We start from the raw sequence: 16,550 nt of genomic DNA, 5'->3' as shown, positions 1-16,550 counted from the left end.
TCTTGCCTCTTGAAAAAGACCTGAGGACAGATTTTCTAATTGTTTTGCATGGTCTTTAATGTGTACATTAAATCTGTCTTCTGATTGAAGGTACCGATTAGGCTTCTCAACTAGAGGGACATTTGCCTACAGTCTTCCTCTGATTCTGATCCCAATAGAGAGTCAGTGATTTGGGGATTACAGTATTTGGTTTGTCTTTTAAAAAGAGGGAAAATACACTTCTAGGAATTATACTCACCTATAATTGACAGGTGACAATTTTTAAAATCTATACTAAAAAAACAAAGTTCCCATATACATATGTACCCTGATTCAATTATTTCCAAGTAAGGTATCTATAATATGTAAAACCTTTAGACATTTTCCTACAATGATTTGTTGAGTCTTTTTCTCCCATATGCACAAGTATCATGACTTTATTTTTAACCACTACTTTGGCAGAAAATAAATATTTCATTCAAATTATTTCTCTAAGGGATTAGTCAACATGTATAAACATTCTTTAGGCAGGTTTTGAAAACTCTTTTTGCCCCTTTGATTCAGGCTTTATTGCTATTTACTTAGTCTGATGGGAATAAGCCTTTTCTTTTATGCTTCAAAGAGAGAAAAAGTTTAGCTTCCTTCGGAAGAAAGCAGTTTTCCTTTACTATGTGTAGAAAGAAGTTTGTGAGGGACGTGGGATTCTCTAAAGGCCGTCAGCGAGATCACAGAGACATCAGTACCTGGGAAAGGCTAGCTGCGTATTTACCAGGGAAGTGATCTACTTGGGCACAAGTTTGAGCAACAAAGTTAGGAATTGGTTGCAGATAGAAGCTGGCAAGCAGGAAAAGCAGAACTAATTTATATTGACATTTTAGATTATCCAAATACCACAACAAGACCATTAGTATTATTTCATGGCCATTGGGGAGGCAGTGTTAGGGTGAAATTTTACTTAGGCTAATAATACTGATTTTTTGTTATTCTTTAAGTATGAGAGAAAGGAAAGATTATTTATGTCATGGGTATATTCACAGACCACAGGAATTTGGATATGAAGTTGTTTCCTATTCTTTTTGTTTGATTTTACCACCCTTCAAAAAAATGCCTTTCAATTTACCTGGTTTCAGTACTAACACATTTTTATATTTCTCATCCAGGCTATTTTGTAATTTGTGATTAAATATACATAGATTAATTTGATCACTGCTTCAGTAAATATTTATTGAATACTCATTGTGTGTCTGCAACTATGTTAGGCACTGAAGATACAAAAATAAAATCTGATTCAGCTCTTAAGGTATTTAAATCTACTCAGAAAGAAAAGCTAACAAGTGTTCAAAACGTAGCATCATAAAGTGTTGTGAATATTTCAGAGAGCAACAGTCTATTTCCAGCCTGGTGGGCTGACACCTCCACTGTAGGAAGGAACCATTGAGCTACTCCTGGGAGCTGAACAAGACAAAGAGTATATAAGAAGCAGAGAAGGAACATAGTCACTGCTGTGTTCTCTGGGTCAAACTTCTAGAATTCTAAAGCTCCCAGTGCCACATCTATGCCATGTGATGCAACCAAAATACTCTATTTTGTTCCTGGGATCTAGGTAGACCATCTCAAATCTGCTGTCTATACATCCACTCAACCATTTCTTCAGCTGTCATGAAATTTTCTACCACTTTCCCAGAATTCACCTGGGAAGGCAGGTACGTAGGTCTGCCTTGCATTCAGGTACATCCTAGACTATGTAGACCATTGTCTAATTCATAGCTCTTTTTTTCCCCTTTTCCTCTTTGCTCCCATGACAGAAGGCATCTAGCTATTGTAACATTATCTTACATTCATGTCCTGATACCTCCTGGCTCTAAATTTAGAAAATTCTAAATATGTAAGTTTTTGGAACTGAAATCCATTTCTTCAGTTTCCTGGAGCAATAAATGCACCTGATTAAATAATGGGGGGGGGGGGATGGAAGGGCATAGAACTATGGGAAGAATAGTGATTAATACTGCAGAACATTATCCCCTTTACATCTTTATGTGGGATGTGCAGGACTGAGAAGGTATGTTGAGAATTACCCTAGGTTGTTGATACAAATTCATCACTGTTATACTGGTTAGAACAAGGGAGATAAACTTAAAAAAACTACTCTAAAAGCGCCTATGTGTGGAAGGTCTGGGCAGGGAAAGAGGAGTACCTCAGGAATTACTTCCTGTGGAGGTTGCATTTCACCTTAGTACTCCACTCCACATGAGAGAAAATTGAGGCTCAGAATCTGACCTCCTTGAGGACATCAGAGTTTGTGCTTCTCCATCCCAGAATAAAGATTGTTTTACGTTGTTGAGATGATGGTGTAACCTGATATTTTCTAGTGAAACACAAGTATTTTTCAAGTTCTCACTATATGCTGTCTTGGCAAAGATTTAGCGGCTATCTGTGGTAAAATATAAGGCAGACTAACATTTGTTGGTCTGTGCCAGACTAACTGTTTTTCCACAAATTCCCTTGGCTGTTTTGGAAAGATCTTATTTAAAGGCCATATATTATTTATCCAAACAAGGATCATACCTCTGCCAAGAAAAAAAGAAAACTCTATTGTTTCTAAAGGCCCCAAATGAAAGCTTTCTGTGAGAAATTTCACTCTCTAATTGCAGGTAATTTTACTATAATTTTGTTTAGGTTGTTGTGGTATCAGATGAAGTCTCACTATTTGCTGAGATCAGTTTGAATGCACTGGCACAGCCAATGTCCATGTGATACATTTCCTTTTTAACATCAGTGTTTTCTTTTCAGAGCTTATCTACAGCAGTCACAGTCTTTATTTCAGAAAGCTATTAAAGGCATTTCAAAGGGAAGGCAGCTATAATAGCAGAGACCTAGGTTTCATTATTAGCATAATTCACAATTATTTTCCAGTTCCAAAAAAAAGGCATTGTACAGTTACTCTAGCATTTCTGCCTCGATAATATAATGTACCTATCTCTATTCTAATACTTACCAGGTTGTGCTGAGACTTTCATTTATATCTTGTTTCCCTCATCAGGATGAAAGCTTCAAAAAGGCAAAGAATTGAATTATTTTCCCTTTTATAGTTCCCCCCCAAGTGCCTCATGTAGTGCTGATCTAATTGTTGGGGCTCAAAAAAGATGTTTTTAGATAAAATAATAATGCACACAAAAATTAAAGGAAATCATGCATTTGTGTACTTAAAGCTCTGATTTCTTGAAGTGTGTATAATCATCCAAATTTTCAATTCTGCCATATAGAAATCAGTACAACTGTGCTGATAAAATTTGTCTCAGCAAGAGAAAAATAACCTTGTTTCTTGTAAGAAAGCTATTTACAGTTATGTTTTCTGTGAATTGAATGTTCATAGAAAATAAAAGATACTGAGATCCTATACACAGGTAAATTGTCTATTTTTATTTGATAATTTTGAAAATTACATTTTTAAAATATAAGTACTTTTGCTGAAAATCATGATGGTGACTTAAAAATAATACTCTGCTCCAATTTTCATGGACTCAATGAACTCATTTGAATTTTTACTACAATATGTAACTGTTCTAAGTACTTAGGGTAAAAAGATAAATGCTCACTGCCCTCAAAGATCTCATAGTTTAGTTTATGTTATGAACTTGGCATACAGGGAACACAAAAGATAAGCTGGTGAGCATTAAAATAGAAATGTAAATATAGTTCTGTGTGAACGTGGTGGTATGGTGAAGCTTCTAGTAGAAAGGGATATAGGCAAGAAAATATTTCACAAAAAATTTAACCCTTATCATCTACTACAACTTGGCGAAATTTTATACTCCAACTAGGTTTATATTTAGTAAATGCTAGAGTCAGTATTTGAATCCAGGCAAGTTTGGCTGTAAAGTTTCTTTCATACTCAGCTTGTCCCACTGTTCCCCTATCTCATAGTAGGTTGATCCTTTCAAAACTAATCCAATTTCATATGCAGTTCATACAATGTATGATTGTTTCTTTATGTGATGTGTTGTTCTCTATGTTTTTTCTTTTATTAGCCCTGTTTTGGCATTGAGTTCACAATTCCAGAAGCATGGGGCACCACAGACCTGATGAAAATGATGCAAACATGATGGAGGATGGTAAGTACATAATTCCTAATAAAAGACAAGGATTTTAATCACACATATGTTACAAAATTCACATGAACAATAAGCACTTGATTTATAATATATAACTTTATTATATTCTAACACAAGCCATGTGCTATTGAATGAGAATGTGTTATATGAGCCACTATGCAGTTTACAAAATGAAATTATTACTCGGCGAGTGAAACACTTCTTCCCAAGTCAGTGGAAATTGTTGTGAAGTTAAGATTCTCAGGTATATGTATGCTAGTAAGTTATTGTTTAGAGAGCTAGGACAGTGCCAAGAAGGAGCACTGCTCTTCATCTCTGGGACAGCTGATTGGTAAATTTAGAAATTCCCTGGAATTTTGCAGGCACTAAGTGAATATTCATATTGCAAAGCCCGTTGTCACTAACCCATTCCATCCTCTCCTCTCCTCCATCTTATGTTAGGAAGAACCTCATTTTTTCTTTTTTATGAGAAGTTTTGTTTTGTGATTTCAAAAGTGGGCACAGAAATCCTTGTATATTTTTTACTCATATGTAACAGAATATTAATCAAAATTGGGTTCTTACTAACTTGTAATTTCAATACCTGTTTTTTATTATATGTTATTGCCAGTTGTTACTTATAACTGGGTTGGTAAGAACCTTGGGACTAGAGGACTTTTGATACCTGAAATGATCTTCCAACTGGTTTTGACTGTAATAAAGAAGTATTTTGAAATGGGAAAGCCTTACATAAATGCGAGATTCCATTAAACTGTTATTATTTGAATAAAATATGTATTGAATGAAGAAATGTATTTTGTAAAGTAGGTCTTAAGTTCTATCTTTTAGAATGTGTGGCCCTATAAATCTGTATTTTTTTAAATACATTATCATTTATACTTCAGAAGCTGTTATGGACTGAATTATATTCCCCTACCCTAATTTATGTTTACACTCTACCCCCACTCCACCAATGTGATGGTATTAGGAGGTAGGATTTTGGGGAAGTAATTAGGAATGGAATATATAAGACCACCAGGGTAGAACCTTCATTAATGCCATTAGTGTCCTACAAGTCATGAGAGAGCTTGCCTCTTTCACTCTGCTATCACTGTGTGAGGATACACGGAGAATTTGGCAGTCTTGAGACCTGGAAGAGGGCTCTCACCAGAACTCTACTCTTCTGGCACTCTGATCTCAGACATCTAGCCTCCAGAACTGTGAGAAGTAAATTTCCATTGTTTATAAGCCACCCAGTTTATGGCATTTTGTTATAGCAGCACAACATGACTAAGATTATCAAAAGTGAGGTTTTGTAAAGCTCAACCCATTTCTGTCAGACATTCCTTTTGTATAGGGAAAGCCTTTGCTGCCACATGGAAGCTGAATAAACGATATTTTCATGTTGCCTGTATTGCCCTTTTCTTTCAGGCAAAACCCTCATTCCTTGAAGCACAGCTCACATGTTTTCTACAATATCAAGTCTTCTCTGCTTTCTCAAAGCAGATTTAGTTTCATCTCTTTCTTGGCTTCACTGCATTCAGTATCATGAAGTATTACAATTAATCTGTTTGGCTGAGTGGCTGTCCTCTCAAGTCAGAAAAACCTGAGTGCAAATTGCAGCCATACTGGCTCTTCATTCCACGGACATCCTACTTAATCCTTTTGAGTCTCGAGTTCTTCATTGTAGCAAGAGTACATACACCCATCCCATTGAATTTAGTAGTGGAGCTAAAATAAGATAATACAGACAGTGTATCCAGCAGTGGGTGGCAGGTTGCAAACAGTAAATGAATGGAATTTTTGCTTTATTTTTCTATTTCTGTCACAGCTCTTAATGAATTCCTGCAGGACAGGAACTGCTATTTACTCATCTGTATAACCCCATCTGGCACTGTTTCTCACACCTACTCAATGAGTCTTAACTTCATTTTAGATAGAAGGTACCCTAGCAGATAACTCAGTAATGTTTAGGGAGGATATAGAGTTTCTTGTAGTAGTGGTATTTTTTTCAAGAAATTTGAACTAATTTTCCATTTTATTATTTGGGAAAATGGCGCAACAAGGGACTTAGTTCACAATGGAAGCTAATCTGCTTGTTTTCTGCCCAGCAGGCATCTCTTTGTTGATTGGGCCCTTTAAAGAAATGCTATCGATGGTGAAGCCCATAAGTAGGACCACCCTTCTTTATCCCCTGTAGTAATCACTTTTTTTAATACCAACTTACTTTCAATTAAAAGGACTCATGAGGAGCATTTTTATCTTGAAAACACAAAACTAAATCAGGACTCAAAGTCATTGTCAGCATTTTGAAAAATAAACATTGTCTTACTGACGAGACAGTGGTGCCAGACTGCCCTTCAGGACAGGAAGTAATAGGACTTGTCTCCTCTGAGAAAGAGAGGAAACCTTAAAAGAGAAGCCTTTTAAGGAACATTCACCTATTTTTTTTTTTTGAGAGGGCACCTCTCATATTTATTGATCAAATGGTTGTTTACAACGATAAAATTCTGTATAGTGGACTCAATAGACAATCATTAATCAACCCCAAGCCTAACTCCCAACAGTCTCCAATCTTCTGAAGCATAACTTGCACTGCTCACCATGTAAGAACTTATTCACTATGTAAGAACTTATTCACCATGTATTCACTTATTTTTTATCCACAGAGTTTCAGAACTAGAAGGAAATTTAAAGATCATGTATCTCATATCCTTCATTTTACAGATAAAGTGAGGTCTAGAGATGCTCAAAGACTTGCCCCACACTGTTGTACTGCTGACCGTTAGAGACAACCCTGAAACAGAGATGTCTGGATTCTTAGTCTCATTATTCACCTACCGAAACTGTTTTGACTCCTTCAGAGTTTCTACTATGAATTTAATAGCAGGGCTTTGGAGATAGAGTGTACACATATATATGTGTATATAATTTGTCTTTAAAATATAGTTATTTCTCTGTCCATCAGAAAACTTCCCTTCCTAATTACATTCTCTGGGCTTGTGCTGTAAATGTGTCCAGTTTGCTCTGAGCACACACACTGGCAGAAGAGCTAAGCTGAAGCTACACCATTTTTGGAGAGCCAGTATGAGATAAGCAACTGGTCTCAGAAAACCCATAAGCATGAGAAAAATAGGTAATTCACTTCTTGATAATTGGTTGAAATGAATAATAGAAACTAAGTGTGTGCCCAGCTGGTACTTGCAATTTAAACTTGCAGAAATCAACTATAGGAAGAGTTACTGTTTTTAAAATAATGTTACTTTTTAAATTCAGAAAAGAAACATTTGACATTAACAAATGGTACAACTTTGTTTCTGGGGGTGCTGATTCTATAGTCAATTTTCTTTTTTCTCACCTGTAGACTACAAAGTTTCTTTTGCGGACATATTTTGGCAGCCTGCTTTTTGTTTCAGGTCATCTTACACTTTCCAAACTGGGCTAATGGAAGTGTCTGAACACCAGGAGCATCAGTATCCCCAGGAGCTTGTTAGAACAGCAGAATCTGAGGTCCCAATTCAGACCTACTAACTACTAAGATTCTAGGGTATTTGAAGGCACCTTAACACTTGGGAGGCCCCGCCCGGAGCGAGCGCATCCATTCTTCCCATGGACAGCATTCTCAGGGTCCCGCTCGGCCTGATGAAAGGGACTAGTATTTACACTGAGCCATTCCTAAGCTATTTAAATAGATGCAAAACGTCAGTAGCAGAAGAGTCCCTTCAGGAAAACAAACCGATTCGTGTTTTCTGATCCCCTTCCCCTGCTCCACCCCTTTTGTCCCTATCATTGGTCCACAGCAGGCCACTGAGTTACAGACACATAATGATGTAAACATGTGGCAGGGAAAGTATTATTTCTCCCAGTCCTCTTCCTGCTTTTCATTTGGTGAATGAAAGAGGTTAAAAGTGGTTGCCATGTGCTCTGCCTTTATCTTTAGACCTTAAAGACAGTAGTTACCTGTTCTTGCCTCTATTAATGTGGCAATTCCTTACCTCCCCATTAAGTTCATCTGGAGGTCCTCACGTTCACATGCAGAGCAAAGTGTCATAGGCTTAAGGGGAGGCTGGGTAGGGAGACTGGTAGCACAGACTAAGGGTGGGGAAAACCTCACTAGACAAATATTTATATCTGTCAGTAATGTTCACACTTAGCTGCTAAAGTGCATAGTCTTTATTGCATTATAATAACAGAATTATCCTTTAGTGTATTTTAAATTTCAAAAAATGCCCACCTTTCATTGTGGTCATAGGATACTATTCTCTATTGCCATAAAATATATAGATTGTGATCTATCAGTATTATTAACAAATTGAAAACGGTGATTGTTATCACAAAAGCCAAGAGATTCCCTAAGAATCTTAACTCAATTTAGAAAATGGACCATTAAAAGAGGCTTATTGAAAAGGAAGAAAAGAAAACCACATTGCCACTTAGCAACACTATAATGTGACTCATGTCACTTATTACCCTCCCAGGTAATGTTTATAGGTAAGGGCTGGTCAGCCCCCTCTTTTTGGACACACTGCTCATTGGCTGTGACACATAATAAATTACTTAAATGTTCTGTTTCAAGGTTTTCTTTATCTGGACAACAGTCATATCATGCTTTCTTTCAAACTCTATGTACATATGTTTTAGTTATTGTTAAATATACATATATATGTGTGGTGTTATCTTTACAATTTAATTATACATATATGCATCCAAAGTAAACATAAATTATGTATCATAATTAAATATTATAGTTTAATTTAATAAATCTTCCTGCTTCAAGTCAGTTATGTTTACCTTAATATTTAAACTCTCTGCTTGTGACACTGGTATTACACATTTTGCCGCTTCAGAGAGTTTTATTCATCGTGCAAATCTTTCCTGCTTTTTGTAGAAATGTAGGCTGAGGAGGTGCTGATGATTTAATTAATACATTCCTTTTCAGATAGAGTTCAAAACCAAGTTGCTTTCAATTCAATCAGTTCTAAGACATTCCTCCATGGTAAATTGTCTTTTTTTTGGAAATTTTCATAACCAACAAGCTTCTTGCCTTTTCACACCCTTAAAATATGATAAGGGTTTTGTCATTCCTTCTATCTTAAGAAATGTGCCATGCAATTAGCAGCTTTCCTTAGGGGCTTTTCATACCCATGGATATAGTTCAAGTGCAAAGTTATCTTATTGGTAGAGAGAGTTTTGGAAATACTTACCTTTCATCTTCACTGGTGACTGGGTATCTCTAGGGCAACAGAAGAGGGAGCAATTCACTTAATACAGAATCATAGTGCCTTTCCCATCCTAAATCCTTAGCATTTTAGTAAAACAGAAGTATATTTATGAAAATAACTATAAGCTCCTTTGCTAGATTCCTCTAAAAGACTCTATTATTAAAGTAGAAATGCCTTTTCTTTGTTCATTTATTTAAAATCCAAACATCACATATAAAACGCTCAACACAAAACACAAACTGTGCAAGTATTTAATTTAATAATTGATGAATAATCAACTTGTTGTGGTGCAACCCCGAGAAATTACTTCAGAGGAGAAATGCAAATTAATTCCCAAGAGGATATATCGCACTAACATGCCTTCAGACTTACATCTGCAGCACAGTGGCCTGAAGTAATTGATTAATTCCCATGATTTGATGATACTGCCTTTGTGGTTGCTGATATTATGTCTTTTTAAAGAGCAACAAGCAAATCCATTGTTAGCATCTATTCTTATCTAAATCAGCTTCCCAAGATCATGTAACAGCATAAAATATTCAAGAATTGATTTATGTGATATTTTGAGGCAACTTCCTTGTTGCAATCTTTAAATAGAGGTGATCCCAAAATAGCTAGATTTCCATCAAGACAATGCAAATACTCTAAATTGGCATTGAAAAATGTAAACAATACATTAACTACTTATAGCAAAAAAATTGCTACTTACTTTTTTTGTGATAGGCACATTTGTAATTGACAAGTTAAAAAACTAAATTCTGTTTTAGTAACAAGAAACAAACACAAATATATGTATGTGTGTATATATAACATAGGACATATATAATATATAATATGTAATATATAATATATAATATATAATATGCAGCCAGGATTGAGAGCCCTTGCTCCAAGACATTAAACCTTTAAACAAAGTCCTACCTTATGACCAGAAACTGCATTAAATAGTTTTAGTGGAAGCACCACATAGAAAGACATTTGGATTCCTAGGAATCCCAAATTAAAAAGGTACACATTTAGGTACACAGTTTTTCCTAGGAAGATCCAAAAACAAGAACAAAAAACAGAAAACAAAAGCAAGGAGATGGAATTGTGGCACTGCAGGCATCTACAATTGAATTGAAATGCCAAACGTGAATATGGCTGTCTAAAAAATGTGCGAGCCACTTAATTTCAGAATAAAATAACCCCGTTAGTTTTCCTAACCCTTTTATGTTTGTCATACAGTTAATGAAAATAAGTGTGTGTTGGTGAGGAGTAAGGGTTTACTTGACTGAGACATTCTCCACAGGCCAGCTTCCCAGAGAAAGAGCTGACATCCTAAAAGGAGTTGAGCCCTGAAATCTGCTCCAAGAAAACTATTCAAATGCTTCAGGCAATCAAGCCCGGTAGAGTGCTGAAGTGGCAGGTCAGGACGACAAGTCCCTGGTTGTCCGGGATCTAGAGTTGCAACTGCAAGTCTGACCCCAGTCTCAGATTACAGCTGGCCCAGGACTGATACATCCTCAGCTGGAGTGCCTGGGTGATGGCAGTTCCTAACAAAGTGTAGAAGCGAAACCACAGACTCCAGCCCCTGATTATGCCAGAGGAGGCACTGACACTTCCCCAGACATGCAGACTAAAAACCTCATGTCCTAGAGGCTGGGGTCCCTCTTCTGCAATCTAACTTCTAGCTAGATTTTGGTTCCTGAAGTTATGCCAGGGACCCAGCAGTAGATGAGGGCCATGCTTGCAGACCACAGCACACGGTTCAGTGGGTATGTATATGTGTGTGTTTCCATGAAAGAGTCCTCCTGGCAGGCTTGTGTTGGTTGGTTGTTTTAGGCAGGTGGTATCTTTAAAAAAGAACATCTGCGTGGGAGTCTACACTGCTGGGATTAGAATATAAATCTGCATCTATCTCAAAGACCATTAATGGAAACTCTCAGGTCCTCCATTTCCTCCTCTGGTAATTGAAAGTTAGCAAGATGATGAAGAAAGTCTGTCCTCCTGTAAGAGCGGATGATTTACCCAGAGTCTCTCTTGGCTGTGCTGGCATCAGCCCAAGCTGCGGGCCCAGTGGCTGACTGGCTTGGCTAGCTGAGCAACTCTTTTTGACCACTGTCACCCTGAACCTTCTTCTTTAATCTGAAAGCTCACTGAGGAATCAGGATGCAGAACAAGAAAGCACGATGGAAATACAAGAAGGGCAGATTTGTTACTAGCCCTGAGTGCAAGCTTTTTTCTCCTTGAAGAGATAAAAAGCCAGATTCAAAGTAGAGTCCCTACCTGAGGGCCTGGCTCTCCGGAGTGACAACGAACACAGCCAAAGGGCACTGGAACAGATTGGGTGCCTCCGGGAACCCTTTCATTTCCTCTTCACCCCCTTTAGATCACAAAACAGACAGCTGGGAAACTTATTTTATCCCCAAATAACATCTAGGAGTGCTTCACGATCATTACATTTTACAAATATAAATATAAATATAAATATATATATATGTATATATAAAATTTTTCTTATTGAGGAAAAGACCTTTGCCAAACTGGTGATTTTATTTTTTATTTTGTAGAACCAAATTTTGCCTTCTTTCATGAACTTAAGAATTAAAATTGGGAGGTATTGTTTTATTTTGTTTAAGATCATGGCGTTTAAAAACAGTGAAACTAGATTTGAACTTTTGGTCCTGTATTAATTCACTGGGATAATTTTAAGCAGATTACCTCATCTCATAAACTGCAATTTTTCTTTTGTAAAATCTAAATAATATTTTCCTCATAGTGTATTTTGGGTATCAAATGAGAAACTGCATGCAAAACACTTAGCACAGGGCCTGGCATGAAGGCAAGTATCAGTGATTGAAATCATGTAACTTGGTGTTTCATGAACTGTTATATGTATGTCACTGCACTATATATTCAGTGTAAGGAAAGAGATGTAAATTAATAATAAGAAGAAACATTTTCCTTCTAAGATGTTGGCTTGCGTATCTCTCATTTTTGGGAGACATGGCCTTGTGTAATGCTGGGGTCTTGATAGGGAAGAAGCTGGATGACGCTGGGAGAAGCCACTGCTGTTTAAGGAGTTATCTTTTATCCTGTTCGGGGCCGATACAAGTCATTTGATTGAAACCTACAAACTGGAGCCTCATTTACAAGACGAAAATTTAATTATAAAGTAAAACACGAATCTGGTGAGGATCTGTAATTTTTATGGAAGGGCATATTATTGGACATACTGGCCACTTTTCTCCTCATCCAAACGATAAGCACTGGTGCTGGAGCCAAAAAGTTTCAAATGGGAACCTTCCAAGATACAGTAAATGACAAGAGTGCAAATCACAACTACTTCACGCCTGCTAAGGGATGGGATGGAGAGCAGGGGTGCCGGCAGAGGAGTGTGTCGGCGCAAGCGTCAGTTGATCCCAGGGTGATACATGCTCGGGCAAACGCTAGAAGGGCTAGAGGAGAAGGGTAGCAAGGCCGCTGGCCCAGACAACACTGTCAAGGAGGGGAAACAATTGATCCCTTAGGACATGGCAGTTAGTTCTTCCTTCAAGGCTCAGAAAGTCTATGAGAGTCTTGGCTCAGGTTTACCCTCAATTCCGAGGAAGATAAAGTCAGTTAGATGGTAGAGGTGACATGATTTTGACCTGTACATTTTAACCTTTTGCTCCTATTTAGTGGTTGGGGCAACATAAACACAATGTTAGAATGCCCCATCCCCGACCTGCAAAGCACACTCCACTGTCTCATCTCTTTCCACTCGCATTAACAAGCTCTCCATATACAGGCAGGATTTCATGAGCACAGCCGAAATGTGAGAGGTTCAAAGGTTACCCCAGCTGCTGTGAGGTTCTCTAAGATGTGGTCTAGAAGAGGCACTGGTAGACCCACAAACTGGACAAAGTGTGCAGACCTAAGCACATCACGTACTGCTCATCAAGAGCTTCCATCCACTGGTGGAGCCAGGCTAAGACAGTCAGAAGGTTACCAAAGATTGAGAGCTACCCCAAAGAGGGATTGTTCTTTTCCTAGCTGGCATGGACTGGGGACTAGTTTGAGGGGGGCAATTCTGTCTTCTAGATGTTTATGCCTGTGCTTTATCTTCCTATTCCTTCAATCAGTTCTTTTCTCAAGTTCTGCCCACTAGGTGCTATAGCATCAGTTCAATAAATATTTATCAAAGGCCTGAGGGTCTGGCCTCAGGGTTGTTATGTGGCAGATACAGAAGTTGTATTATTTCTTTACTGTTGTTTGCACTATAGTACTTTATTATTTTTTAGAAGTGAGAGGGAAATAGAAGAACATAGGTTCCCCTTCTCCAAACTTAACTTCACATTATAATTATGCACTCTTTATATAAAAAAATAGGCAAAGATAAAGAAGTCTTGAAAAGAACAATACATTATTCTTTATTCTATTGATTATTGCATTTTTCATTCAAAAAAGTTTTCCTGAACTTAACTGTATCTTAAATACTTGCAATGTACATTTATCTGTGAGAACACAAAAGTTATGGAAACACTAATATTAAACCTTAGTAAGCCAGAAATTGTCATTGTGAATCAAAGCCCAGAATCCTTAAATGGCTTGCCCAAGGTCTATTGATTACAATTAATTTTCTTTTCATAACTTTCCTGGTTGAAATGACTTAGACAATCAATTAAAATCTTGAAGTTTATTTGTCATTTCATTTGGCTGCATTTGGGAAATTTTATTTATTACATAGACTTTCCTTCTGGGCTCCTCCCTAAAACCATTTTTTTTGGTTATCTCCTTAAATTATGAAGAAGATAGTTGTTTTGTTGTTTTTGCTTTTTACTAAGGAGCTTGGAATCATCAAAAACGCTCAGTTTCTATTACTGAAATCAAACCTCAAGCCTAGTCAGAAAAGATTTAACAGTAATGCTGGCTATACTGATACAGGGCAATTGTAAATTAGTATTTGACTAGGGAATGGTCTATATGTCATGGGGGTATTATCCTGAGTAATAGAAGTAAATGTACCTTGAAGCTAATTTGAATTCTCCCTCACCCCTGCCATTACTCTAGAGACAATTGGGAATGGCTCTTAGCAAAATAAAACTGCTTTGGAGCCTCAGAATAACTAGAGAACTGAGTGGCTGTTGAAGACTAATGATTTATATACACAATAAAATTACCTACCTGGAGCTATTAAAATAGAAAAGGAAAATGGAACATGACTGTTATCATTACTTTATTATTGTACATTTATATTTTTCAACATGAGCACAAGAGTGCATAAAACCAAATCAGCTGAAAAAAATGTCCACTCTTTCTACCACTAAGGGTAAAGGAAATTATCTTTTTTCCCAGCTAAATACTTACCTATCTTACCAAAGCTCTGAGTGTACATTTCTATCTCATTTTCCCTAACAGGGCAGCATATATATTGTAGATCATACCATCAATATTTTTAGCATCTTGTATATTCTAGGCATCTGAAATTATGTAAACAGATTATGTAGTTGGTAGTTTGGATTTGATCAAAAGTTCTTAAATTTTTTAAAAACCACCTCTTTGTATCTTAGGGAAAATAGTACATAAATTCATAGTTGACAGTGTAAGCAAGTGGCTGTTGATCCCCTGAGTGTGGAGAGAATACAGATGCTTGGAATTTAGTATATACAATGTATAGGCATACCTTGTTTTAATGTCCTTGGCTTTATTGTGTATTTTTACAAATTGAAAGTTTCTGGCAATGCTGCCTCAAGTAAGTCTATCAGCACGATTTTTCCAACAGTGTTTGCTCACTTTGTGTCTGTCACATTTTGGTAATTCCCACATTTCAAACTTTTCATTATTGTATTTGTTATGGTGATCTGTGATCAGGGATTATAACTCTCTAGAAGTTCCGATGATGGTTAACATTTTTAGCAAGAATGTATTTTTTAACTAAGTTGCTTACATTTTTTAGATGTAATGCTGTTGCACACTTAATAGGCTACAGTTTAGTGTCAATACAACATATGTACCGGGAACCTGAAAAATTCATTTGACTTGCTTTATTGCAATATTTACCTTATTGAAGTGATCAAGAACCACACCTACAATATATAGCATATAGTGGAGAGGACAGTTCAAGCACCACAAAAGAGGAAGTTACATAAACCCAAGGAGTGTAACTTAAGTATCAAGACAATTAACTGGAAAATTCTGAAAGACAAATGGTAACTGTTCAGATGGTAAACAACTTAGAAGGACATTGGCTGAATGGAAGTAACAGGTTAGAAACAAGATACCTGGGATTCCCGGCTCACCTCAGACTTTGTGTCTGAACAACTTTGTGCTACAGGTTCTCCAAATGATATCTGCAAAGAAAACAAACAATGCCTCTTTTACTGATTTTATACAGTCATTTGGAGGGAAAAAATACCATCTAAGGTTGAAAAGCCTCCAAACCCCTGTTATTGTGGAAGTTCTAACTTTTTTACCCAGTCTTATACTAACTCTGATAGCAACACAGTTTCATAAGAGGAAAAATGAGTCCAGTCTAGTCCACGACATTGTTGTTTTCAGTTTGGTATCAGAGGGAAATCATAACTGATGTCATTTAGATGACAACATTTACTTTCTCATTTCTGAAGTGAATCTCAAATATTGTATAGTTTAAAGAACAGTTGCTTTGCATCTTTTAAGAAGCTAGTATGCCATAAGGATAAACATTCTTTATTTTTTACCTTTTCATTTTTTTTTTGGCTTGGATTAAATAGAATAGACTTTATTCTGAGAAGAAATGTTTCTTTAGGTTTACAGTATAAAATTTTCCAAGCAAACCCCAAATTTTATCAAAGAACTGCTAGGGGATGTTAAAATAACATAAAATTTCTGAATTCAGATGACTCTTAAAAGAAAATACAGGCTTTGAAACTTACTTTCAAGATTTTACCTATAGACACAAGTATTAACCTTTTACATATTTCTAAGGTAAATATATAAATGTACACATATAAACACAAATATTCTTATTAAAGCATAAATTATTTCAATTTTGAAGTATTTTTAAAGTTTGAAATTGGATATACCTTTTGATTATTGGCTATGTAACTTCACCTCATTAGGATACAGTTTCAACATTTATAACTCCAACATATAAGGCCATTTTCCAGGAAGATAAAATTTTTAGCTAAATTTTGTATGGCTACTGAACTGACCTAAAAGAACTGAGGGTTTGGAATCAGAATGCCTACTCTTATCTATCCGTGCCCAATATGGTTGTCATTCTTGCTGTTTCTCAGGCATTTACATTTATTTC

Source organism: Manis javanica, chromosome 4 (assembly GCF_040802235.1).
Source record: "Manis javanica isolate MJ-LG chromosome 4, MJ_LKY, whole genome shotgun sequence".
Lineage (NCBI taxonomy): Eukaryota > Metazoa > Chordata > Mammalia > Pholidota > Manidae > Manis > Manis javanica.
Note: the sequence above shows the minus strand (reverse complement) of the source record.